This window comes from Dryobates pubescens, chromosome 1 (assembly GCF_014839835.1).
Source record: "Dryobates pubescens isolate bDryPub1 chromosome 1, bDryPub1.pri, whole genome shotgun sequence".
In the NCBI taxonomy this organism is placed as follows: Eukaryota; Metazoa; Chordata; class Aves; order Piciformes; family Picidae; genus Dryobates; species Dryobates pubescens.
In genome coordinates, this window is record NC_071612.1 from 20,707,708 (window position 1) to 20,718,001 (window position 10,294).

A 10,294-nucleotide genomic window follows, 5' to 3' on the forward strand; every position below is an offset into this window, starting at 1 on the left:
TTTGGAAACCTTTAAGCACAAGATGTGCAGTACCAAGCAAACTGCAGGCCTATCATCTCCTCCATGTAGCAGTCTCAAGACTTAAATTGATGTTGCCAAGTTGATAGGGCAATACTCACCATTCATCACAAATGATGATCTGATAGACACATGTAGGTAGAGCCCTTTGAACTCTGCATGCTCGTTTGTACCTTATAGTTTCTGCCAACCCAGAGTTCCAGCACAGAAGGAGCTTGTACTTTCAATGTTAGATCATCAGAATAAAAAGGTTAGAGAAAACAGAAGAACACATTTCAACAGCATTTCTTTTGAAGACATCACAATGAGCTCAGCATTACTGTGACACGTTATGCTTCTTACAGCATTTGCAAAGGAAAAGGCCAGGTACTGACTCAAAGACTGCTGGCTTGCAGACTCCATGCTGCCAAGCAGAAGGTACATCTGTCAACACCAAGGTAATCATGTCAGATCACCAAGTGGTACAAATTTGATTCAGATCAGTCACGGACACACAACTCTAATTCAGTTGAATTAACCAGATCATAAATTTCAGTTTCTGCTTTCAGGCCTGCAAGAAGAGATATGATACCTGAACTAGCATGAAATCTCCTAGGACAAAGCTGCCTCTCACATGTATTGGGGTACATCAGAATATGCAGCACGAATGATGTGTCCCAAATACAGATATAATGCCTTGCTGAATAAGAGCAAAGGACCAAATTGGAAAAAAGTAAGAAAAATACAGGGTGCTCATGCACCTACAGCTTTAAACGAGAGCAACACGAAGCAAGATCATCACATGCATCTAACAGATTCCTGGGATATATATTCCGTATGTTCAAAAGCCATTTACATACTACTGTGAAACATCAAAGTGCATCAACATGCAGTAGGTAAGCTATCAAGTGTTTTCTTTCTACCTGCCCCTGGAAGTGCCTAGTCCACTCCCTAAAGGCCTTGATTTCTATTCAGAGGTACAATGTCCTACCACTGAAATGAAAGAGCAGGGATTCTCTGGTCCTCTCAAACAAAGCAATCCCTAACCTGTATGTTCTGCATCGTGCACATCTGCAGGCTGATAATTAATCTTGTTGCACTCCTTATTTCTTCTCCACATAAACCTATTAAAAAGGTTGTTCTAGCAATGATTCCAGCCCTAGTAATGATAACATACTAAGAAAAGGATTTAATACTTAATTTTAACCTGCTCACTACAGATTAAGGAACTCATCTATGGTCAGTATTGGATTGTTTAACTCAGGCTGAAGTGGAACTGAAGTGTCCAATGTACCACTCTAGCAGGAGTGGACAAGTAGTTTCCTAAGCAAACAGACATAATTCAACTACCTGTTTGAAGACATTCATCATCTACTGCCTGAAGAGCATAGGAAGGAACAGAAGGAGCTTTGAAAGTACAGAAAGAATCACTTAGTATGAGTCCATTACTAGAATCTAATAGGGCATTTTGATTTTCAAATGTGTGAAAAATCCTCCTCTGCAGTCAAGAGAGGAGGAAAACACGTGGATGAATGGACAGGATACCAAATGAGGATGCAAACACTTCCTCATCACAGAATTAGCTTCCTTCCAGTATTCCCTTGCTACCTGAATGATTCACCAAGAAGAGAGTACCAAGAGGCAGTGTTCTGGCATACTCATTGGATTCTTGCACCATTATCAACACAAGGAGTAATAAAACAGGATGTAAGAAACATTTCTTCAAAGCCAACAGTGATATAACACTGTAACAGCTTTCAAGTGAGACAGAAATCCAAAGAATGAAATCTCTCCCAAAACATGTGCTGATGGTTGCTAAACCTCTAATCCAAGCTTAACTTATTTTTAATAATCAGGCCAAACTCTGAGAAAACCAATCCCTACCTGGACATTTAATTTTCCTCACGTTCTTGGAATATCTCCACACAGTGGCAAGAGGTGACATGAGGACTAGAAAAATTATGTGATCTGTACATGTGGCCTCATGTATTGTTGCTTGTATTATATTCTTACAAGTTGTTCTTACCATAAAATCCCCCTTGCTAAGCTGCAATTTCCCTTGTCTGTCTGGAATATGCTTCTGTGAAGCTTCCTCAGTGAGCTCTTGAAGTTTGTTTGGTATTATCTTTTGTGTTTTTATTGGTTGTTTTGTTGTTGGTGGTTGGTGGGTTTGTTTGTTTAGATTTGTTGTTGGATTTTGTTTGGTAGGGTTTTTTTAATAGCTGAAATGTGTTACTTGAACATGCTCTAGTTGAACTGTCCAGAGGACTAAAACTTATTCCAGAACCATCAGCTTTGCCTCATCTTGTTCTGTTTTTACCGTGATGCTCTTCTCTGGTGCTCATTCCATCTCTTCTGCCTCCAGCTCTGCAATGTTTGGAAGACTAAAGACTGTATTTTGGGCAGGGATGAGAATTCAGTCAAACTTTGCACAGGTATGACTGACAGTTACTGCTGGACTCGCAGCTGCTCTGACTTGCCTTGACATAAACATTTCATTTTTTAGTGCTCTTTCTACTGGATGAGAAAGAGCACTGAAAAGTTTCTCTGAAGTACTCTTAAATCACAGTAAGTCTGCTTCCTCAGAATCACATTCTGCACACTACAAATTATTCAGAGGCCTACTTCTATTCTTTAGTCACAAAACTACATTTAGACAGTTTCTTCTAGGGGCATTTGACTGAGAGTACACAATAGAAAATGCCCCATGAACAGAGGAGCTAACACATCAGATATCTGCTTGCCTTCTGAGTGTTGCTGGTTGTAAACAAAGCAATTTGTATGACAGAAAGCCTGGCAAGCAGAGACTCATTGAAAGCTGTTGTTAGAAGACTTAGCAAAAATTCAAGCATTGATACAGTGAAATCAGATTCACTTCACTGGTAAGTCAGTTACTCCAAATGTTTTCAAAACCAAAACTCAGACCCTTATCTACACACATGGCCAACCAAGAAAGGCCGTGCTCAAAGTGGTTTCAAGGCAGATAAGTAGAAACGCTGCTGACATACTGAAATGAAAACCATTTCAGGATCTGCAGTTATAAAATATTTATGAACTTCAGAAAACATAGTATTAAGAATGTGTATATTTATTAGGAAAAGATTTACTGATAGATGCTTTAGTTTCAGTGGCAAAGTCATTCCTAAGACAGAACACTGGATACACGTAGATCCAGAGAAACAGGAGAGCCACTAAAATTCAGTAACAAAGATTTCTTACCTGTACTTCCCACTGTTCCTTAATATTTATTGCCTACACACTTTGACTCACTTCCAAAACTTGTATCTGCTTGCTTTACACCAATACACCCATTTGATGAAGGGCCTCTTCTCCAATCCACAGAAGTCAACAATACTTCCTTAAAATCCAGACTCTATCAGTGTTGAAAGTGCAATTTATTAATTAAAAACAGGTTCAAGAATATTGAAGTACACATTCATACCCGGTTTGGCTGGCAGAATTTTTGGATAATCAAAGTGATAATATACTTGCTTTATGGTAAGCAAATTAATTAGTCTATCAGTTACTGCCATAAGCCTGTATTCACTACTTCAGTAAGTATGCATCTGGTTAAAGTCTCTATGAGAAAATCATGTAGGATTTCTGGGTATCAAGACAGGTGTTTCTATTGAGAAAAGATGGAAAAGACAAACAGCTGGACCATGTAACAGTTGTCAAATACTACATGCATAAAAAGATAACATTCTTTTTCAAATTCACACTTGTTCCTTTTGATCCTGAAGCCTCACATTACCATAAGATAAAATTAGTTAATATCTACTCTTCTAGCCACAGGTCCTTATTTTATATTTACATAACTTGCACTTCCATAAAATAATTTTTCCTAACTCATATGGAGAGAAGGATTTAACAAACAAACATCACATTTGTTATAACTTTTATGTGTTTTTCTAGATGTGATGTATTTATGCATACATGGTAGAGATACACTAGTATTAACCTCAAGTTTCAGACAAGAAATGCATTTCAAACACATTTCATTATACTGGCAGCAGTTACATAAAACCAAAGCAATATACTGTAGAAATAAAATACATTTTTACTTTTAAAAATGGCATTCAAGCTGAGGAGTTCTCCAGTAACACTTCACACTCCTCTTGGCTTGTTTGCTCCTAAAAAACATGCTACATTAATGGGTCAAAGTCAGCCTTTGAGCAGGGAAATTCACATCAAAGCTTTGTTTCCTCATCTTTAGACTGCTCTGTTGGAAAAGACAGCTTGTCCTTATTAAACACCCCTTAAAAGTTGCAGTTTTAATTAAGTAACATCCATGTTATGGGAACATTATCAAATAATTAAGGAAAAGCTAACATTGTCTAATTATGACTGCTTAACATCTTTTCACAAGAGGACTATAAAGCATTAATCTATTAAAGTACAACTTGTTCTTAAGTAAGTGTCTCAGGATTTTAAATTAACAAGTCTGATACAGTAGTTATACACTAATACTTACTCAAAAACAGATTTTGGAGGAAGTAATGAAGGGTTCAACATCTAAACTAAGGGATGTGATCTAGAGAGGAAATTAATCCTATCTATAACAGTCCTAAGGGACTTCAGCTGTAGAAACCTTAAGTCAACATCTTATGAATTAGCATCATACTTAAATTGTCCAATTTCACATAAACATACACAGAAGTATATCCTTTTTTTGTCAATACTGACAGTTGGTTTCAATTACGTAAGACAAGGTTATGTTGCCGTAATTTTGTTCTCTAGGTTATGTATTCAAATGCTCATTCTGAAAACACATCACTTAAACTGTACAACCTCATGCTTCCTGAGGAAACATTTATCTGCTTGTTTAAACACTAACACACTTTGGCTACTTTGTGCATTTTAAAATGAACTTCAATAGGCAGACTGTCATCAACACTTTTTGACAGCAAAATAGAAACAGGGCAATGTTCTCTGCTGCATCACTGCATAAATGCAACTGAAAAAGGGGGGGGGGGGGGGGGCGTAAGAAAAACAAACCCCACCACACAACAACCCAAACCAGCCCTGGAGTGACCTCAAAGCCAAATTCTAAGCTAAACAAAAGCACTACAGATGCCTACCTGCATGACCAACCATGCTTGCAAAGCTCAGCACTAACCATGTTGCATTATATCTGATCAGAGAAACACACTAAGCTTTAAATGACACACCTAATCAATTCTAAACTGCTATCACATCGTTCTGTATGCTAGTGGACAGAAAGCTATGTATTCTAAAAATTTAGAGAAGAAAAAAAGGAGGATGCAGAACTGCTGGCATCTGGTCTGCAGAGCTTTTAACCAGCTCTGGAACTGTTACAGATTAAAGAACCCCCTGATGGTAAACATTAACACCTTCCGCCATGCTTCTCCTTAGGTCTGTTTTCTGCTCAATACCCTTTAAAATCTTTAAATACTCTGCAAGAGAAAAAAAAATATTTTAACTGGTGAAAAATACTACGAAATAAAGGGAGAAAATTGAACTCTGGTAAATTATTTCTTACAATTGTGCAGAGTATTTTTCATCTTACATGACGTTCCCAAGACATATTTAGTTGAGAAAATTATTTCAGTATGACTTAGGTCTGTACTTTGAAAAATACCAGCTGTAGAAAAGAATGGGGGGGTGTGGGAGGGATGCTTGAGGAGATAAATGCAGAGACATAACAGCATGAACCTAAAGAACAATGAGAGAGGCAGAGCTCCTGATAGTGCAATGGTAGGAAATGGAGATCTTCAGAGTCTCTTCTACAAAACAGAAAAGGAAATAGAAAGCTCCTTAAATAAAGAGCATAAAAGATAACACAAGGAGTGTTTTAGGGAGGAACTCATAAGAACAGATTCCCAGTATGTCCAATAAGCTTTGCTTAGCAGAGCAAAGGAAGGTACAACTCTCTGTTAACAAGGGTGGAGGAAGGAGAAAAAAAAAAAAAAGAGGTTTGATGAATGCTGTTTTATTTATTCTTTCTCATCATACAATCTCATTAAATTTAAGCTTTATACTGAACACGGTTCAGTGCCAGGAACTTCAGAGGAATTAAACATATGAAAAAGATTACTCATGTGTGCAGTCCCATTAGGCTCTACAAAACAACTTGAGAGTAAAGTTGCTCAAGTGTTTAACACCAAATAGATGAATCTGAAATATATTCAAATCATCATCAGAGCCCAAGCCTGTCTTCTCTGTACACCTCATGGCTGGTGCAGGATGAAAAATATTCAGACTACTTTTCCAGAACAGCTCCCCATGTGGACATACTTATTCTAGATTAAAAGAAGGCCTTCCTTGATTTATTTTTTCTGGATAAAGGTATGCATATGATGTAGTAAACCCATCCATATGGAAAGCTACTTTGCAACACCATTCTGCTTTAAGCAAACGTTCTACCTGAGTCTGAAAAAACATTAAGTGTAGGAGTGTATTAAAATTTCACTTAAACATCAATGAAAGAAGTCCTAGACTTAGCAAAGTCAATCCCCATTCTCAAATCCCAGTAATTCTTAGCAACGCTGGTGTTAAGATACTTGCCCTGCTTTCCTACTGGAGACACATCACAGAACCACAGAATCGTTCAGGCTGCAAAGGAGCTTTAAGATCAATACAATGAGCTTCCAAGACAAATGCCAAAGCATAACTAGAGAAAGCAATTAATACTTCCAAATATTTTCAATAGAAGCTATTGAAGAAAAAAAATTACATTGCAGTTTTTAAAAATACTAGCTATTAAGGACAAGCTGTGAATCAAAACATCAAGCACCTCCTCAACACATTCTTTTAACCACTACCCAGTAACATACAGTCATCAAGTTAAGTTTTTACTGCCACAGTATATTGAGGAAATGTAAACCTGTATTTTGTACAGTGAAAAGAAAATGAGCATTACTTGCACAAATATACCAAGATGAAACACACATTTTCAAAATCAACACTCAATAAGAAGATTAAGCAGGTAGAGAAAGCACACCACACGTTCAGTTTTAGCAGAGGAAAATGTCCAATGTCTGTGCATCTAAACATACATAAAAATACCCCAGCTATCTGCATTTGATTTCTCCCTAAATTACTGTTAAAGTCAACTATTTTTCTGAATTGTTTATTTATGCTGTTGAGAATTACCTCAATTCTAATGCTTCATTTAATGAAATTTAGACAGTTTTTGCTTTCTCTATAAAGAATGCTAAGATTTATTCACGCCCTTAACATACGTGAATTAGATACTACTTAAAATAACCTGCAATCAAAGTATCTATTTGAATAGGCCACAATTCAAGGCTTGTGTCTTTTCAATCAGTCAGTGTCCCTGCAGTGTTTAGAGTGGCAGAGGGGAAGTGGCCTGTGGTTAAACAGAGGAAATACCATGGAATTTTAATAGAGCAAATAGTCTCTCTACTTCCTACAGGGTACTACTTCAAAGGCAGCCCTGCTCCAGAGCAGACAATGTGTTAGAGGGGCCATCAGTCATTTAATAGTATGTCAAATCTACTCAAAACTTACATGCAGACCAAGAGAAATACCACATAACTAAGACAATGGGTACCATCCTGAATTCATTAGTAAATGCTGCCCTGCCTGGATTACGTAGACAATCATAAGAAAGATTGGTGTTACAAAATTGGACTATTAAATTATCACTACACAACTAGACAAGATACCTATTAGTTGGGTTAGGGAAGTATGACCTTGAAGCTGAAAAATATAACAAAATCAGAAACCAGCACAAATACTTAATAATCTAAAATGATACAATTGTTGTGAGCAATAAAGACAATTTTATGCCAATTGGAAAGAGGATAATTTTTACTAATCTACAAGCCAGCCAAAATAATGATATTTAAATAATTATAATGTAACACATGAATTCGCATTAACTATATAAATAAAAACACATCAATTGCAAACTGAATCTGCATATTTCTATAAATGTCAAAATATGCTAATCAAGTGTTATGACTTTTGATTTTAACACTTTACTTAATAGCTGATGCATAACTTGACATAAATACCCACAGAGGCTGTCATGAGCCTGCGGAGTACTCTGCCTATGTCTGGTGAAACATACAATAGACACACTGAGCCAAAGCATTTTACTCCTAATTCTCAGTTTAAAAGTTCTAAGAAAGGGAGTCTAAACCTTCAACGGTACCATCCAACACAAAGACTTAGGTCTTAAGATTTATCAGGGTTTGAAGTCTGTTTTCCAGCAGTCTTCTTTTACACATTTTCCAGTGTTTTCGCCTTTCTAAACTATGCTCTACAAACTTCTGAACTGTGTGTTGCAGTAACGTTCTCAAAGGATCTGATCTGAAGCCAAGAAAATCCTTAGTGACAGGCAAACAAAAAGAAAAAGCAATGAAAGTCAGTTGTGTTCCTTCCAGTGTTCCTGGATCACCACGCTTCAACTACATTTGTAACCAGACATCAGGAGAAATGAAAACAACAAAACCAGACACACAACTCAAAAGTTATTTTAAAATATCAAAAAGAGAAAAGCAATCATGAGACGTCTTGACAGCAAATCACCAGAAACTGGAACAAAAGGCAAAGTGCAATAATAAAACGTTTATCACCTTCCTCCCCCTTCTTCCTCCCGTAAATTTCCTACATCCTCTGTATAATGATCAGGCCTGAAGCTAAGACCCCAAGCCGGCCTCGAATCATTAAAATAACAAAGCCCAAGTGATGGCTTTTATCCTTCTCGCAGCGCAGGTCGACTTAAGGAAGGGGAACGCTGCTGGTGAAAGACCTGTGGAGTGACTTCTTCACACTCGCTGGTTACAAGCCGCCTCCTCGCCCAAAGCGATGAGCAGTACGGGTCCCCGCCCGGGAAATGCCTCCCTCTTCCCCGGCCGCTATCACCCACCAGATCCAGAGCCCCGACGCAGCTTTATTAGTTGCCAGACCCTTTCCCCCCAGCCCCTGCAGCCCGCTGCCTGCCAGCGCTCCCGGGGAACTGCCCATGCCACCTGCACTGCCCATACGGTTGTCTGCCCACAGAACAGTGCCCGACACCCCAACTTGGAGAAGTCTCCGCAAGCCTCCACCCACACAGCGCTTCGCCGAGCCCCGCTTCACGGCCGTTCGTGCCCGCGAAGGGCACCGCGCACCTCTACTCACCCTCCCTCCGCAGCCATCGGCTGCTGACCCGCGCCTGCCGCCGGCTGCTCCAGCGGCCTCGGCGAGCTGGCGGCTGCTGAAACAGGCGAGGAGCGCCAGAAGGGAGCCGAGCCCCAGCCCAGGTGCCATAGTCTGCAGCAGCGGCCGCAGAGCGCGGGCAGCGTAAGGAACCAGCGACGGAGAGCTGCCGCTGCTGCCGCTGTGTGCATGCGCGCCGCCGGCCCGGGGGCGGGGGGCTCCTCCTCGGCCGGGCCCCGGCGCAGGGCTCGCCCCCGCCCCGCCGTCAAAGGCCCAGGCAGGGGGGCCGCTCTGCCCCCTCCGTCCCGCCCCGGCGGAGTGACAATGGCCGGTGGCAGGACAGGGTGCTGCCACTCCCCACCTGTGCACCCTTCCCCAGCAGCATCCGCAGCGGTGCTGTGCGCTTGCCCCCTAAAGAAAAAGGTTCGGGCAGTGCCGTTCCTCATCTGCTTGACAGGGTGCTATACCCTTGCGCTGATCCGTTTACTACACCGCAGAGAGATTTTCTTTTTTTTTTTTTCCTTCGAGCCAGAAGGCACAGGTACCACTGCACTGCGAGGACGGGTCTTCATGGAACAGAGAGGCAGTTTCAACATTTGGCAAGACCAGGGCCACAGGCCAAGAATCTTCACAACTAACCAGTGGTACATGAAACATTAAGAAAGACAAGGTGGAGAAGATCCTATCATAGACTTTCAATTGCAGAAAAAGCAACAGAAGTAATAAATAGCAATAAAATAGCTTTTTCACCTAGGGTCTGCATAGTAAATTTTGGCATTACATGCTTTGACCAAAAAAAAAAAATTTTCTTTAAATTAAATCACCTCTCTCATACAATCAGAATGACAGTAATTAGAAGACTTTTGCCTGACATTCTCCAAATTATGTAGAGTCCAAGGCTCTTCCAAATCACAGATCCACAGTGTGTTTTCATTTGGAAGGGACCCTAGAGGTACACTAGGTCCCACGCTTTGGCCACAGTCCTAACTTCAGCTTTAGAGGTAGCTGAGGGCCTCATCACTCCTTACTGGCACATCACTTCAATTATTTTTTGATAATTTGGATTGTAGTACATTCTGTTATGATTAATATTAGACAACAGCATAATCCAAATGGAACAGACAAACCCGTCAGTATTACGAAAGACATGATGGTTTGTATTAAA

At 40.0% G+C, this 10,294-nt stretch overlaps 1 protein-coding gene across 1 annotated transcript in view; it reads right to left on the reverse strand.

Moving 5' to 3' along the window:
- IL17RD (interleukin 17 receptor D) overlaps positions 1–9,207 on the reverse strand; it is a 45,799-nt gene extending 36,592 nt beyond the window's left edge. Inside the window, exon 1 of the mRNA XM_054162286.1 lies at positions 9,112–9,207. The gene's annotated coding sequence lies outside the window, so the exon portion shown is untranslated. The remainder of the gene's footprint in view (positions 1–9,111) is intronic.
- Positions 9,208–10,294: the final 1,087 nt, after the last annotated feature.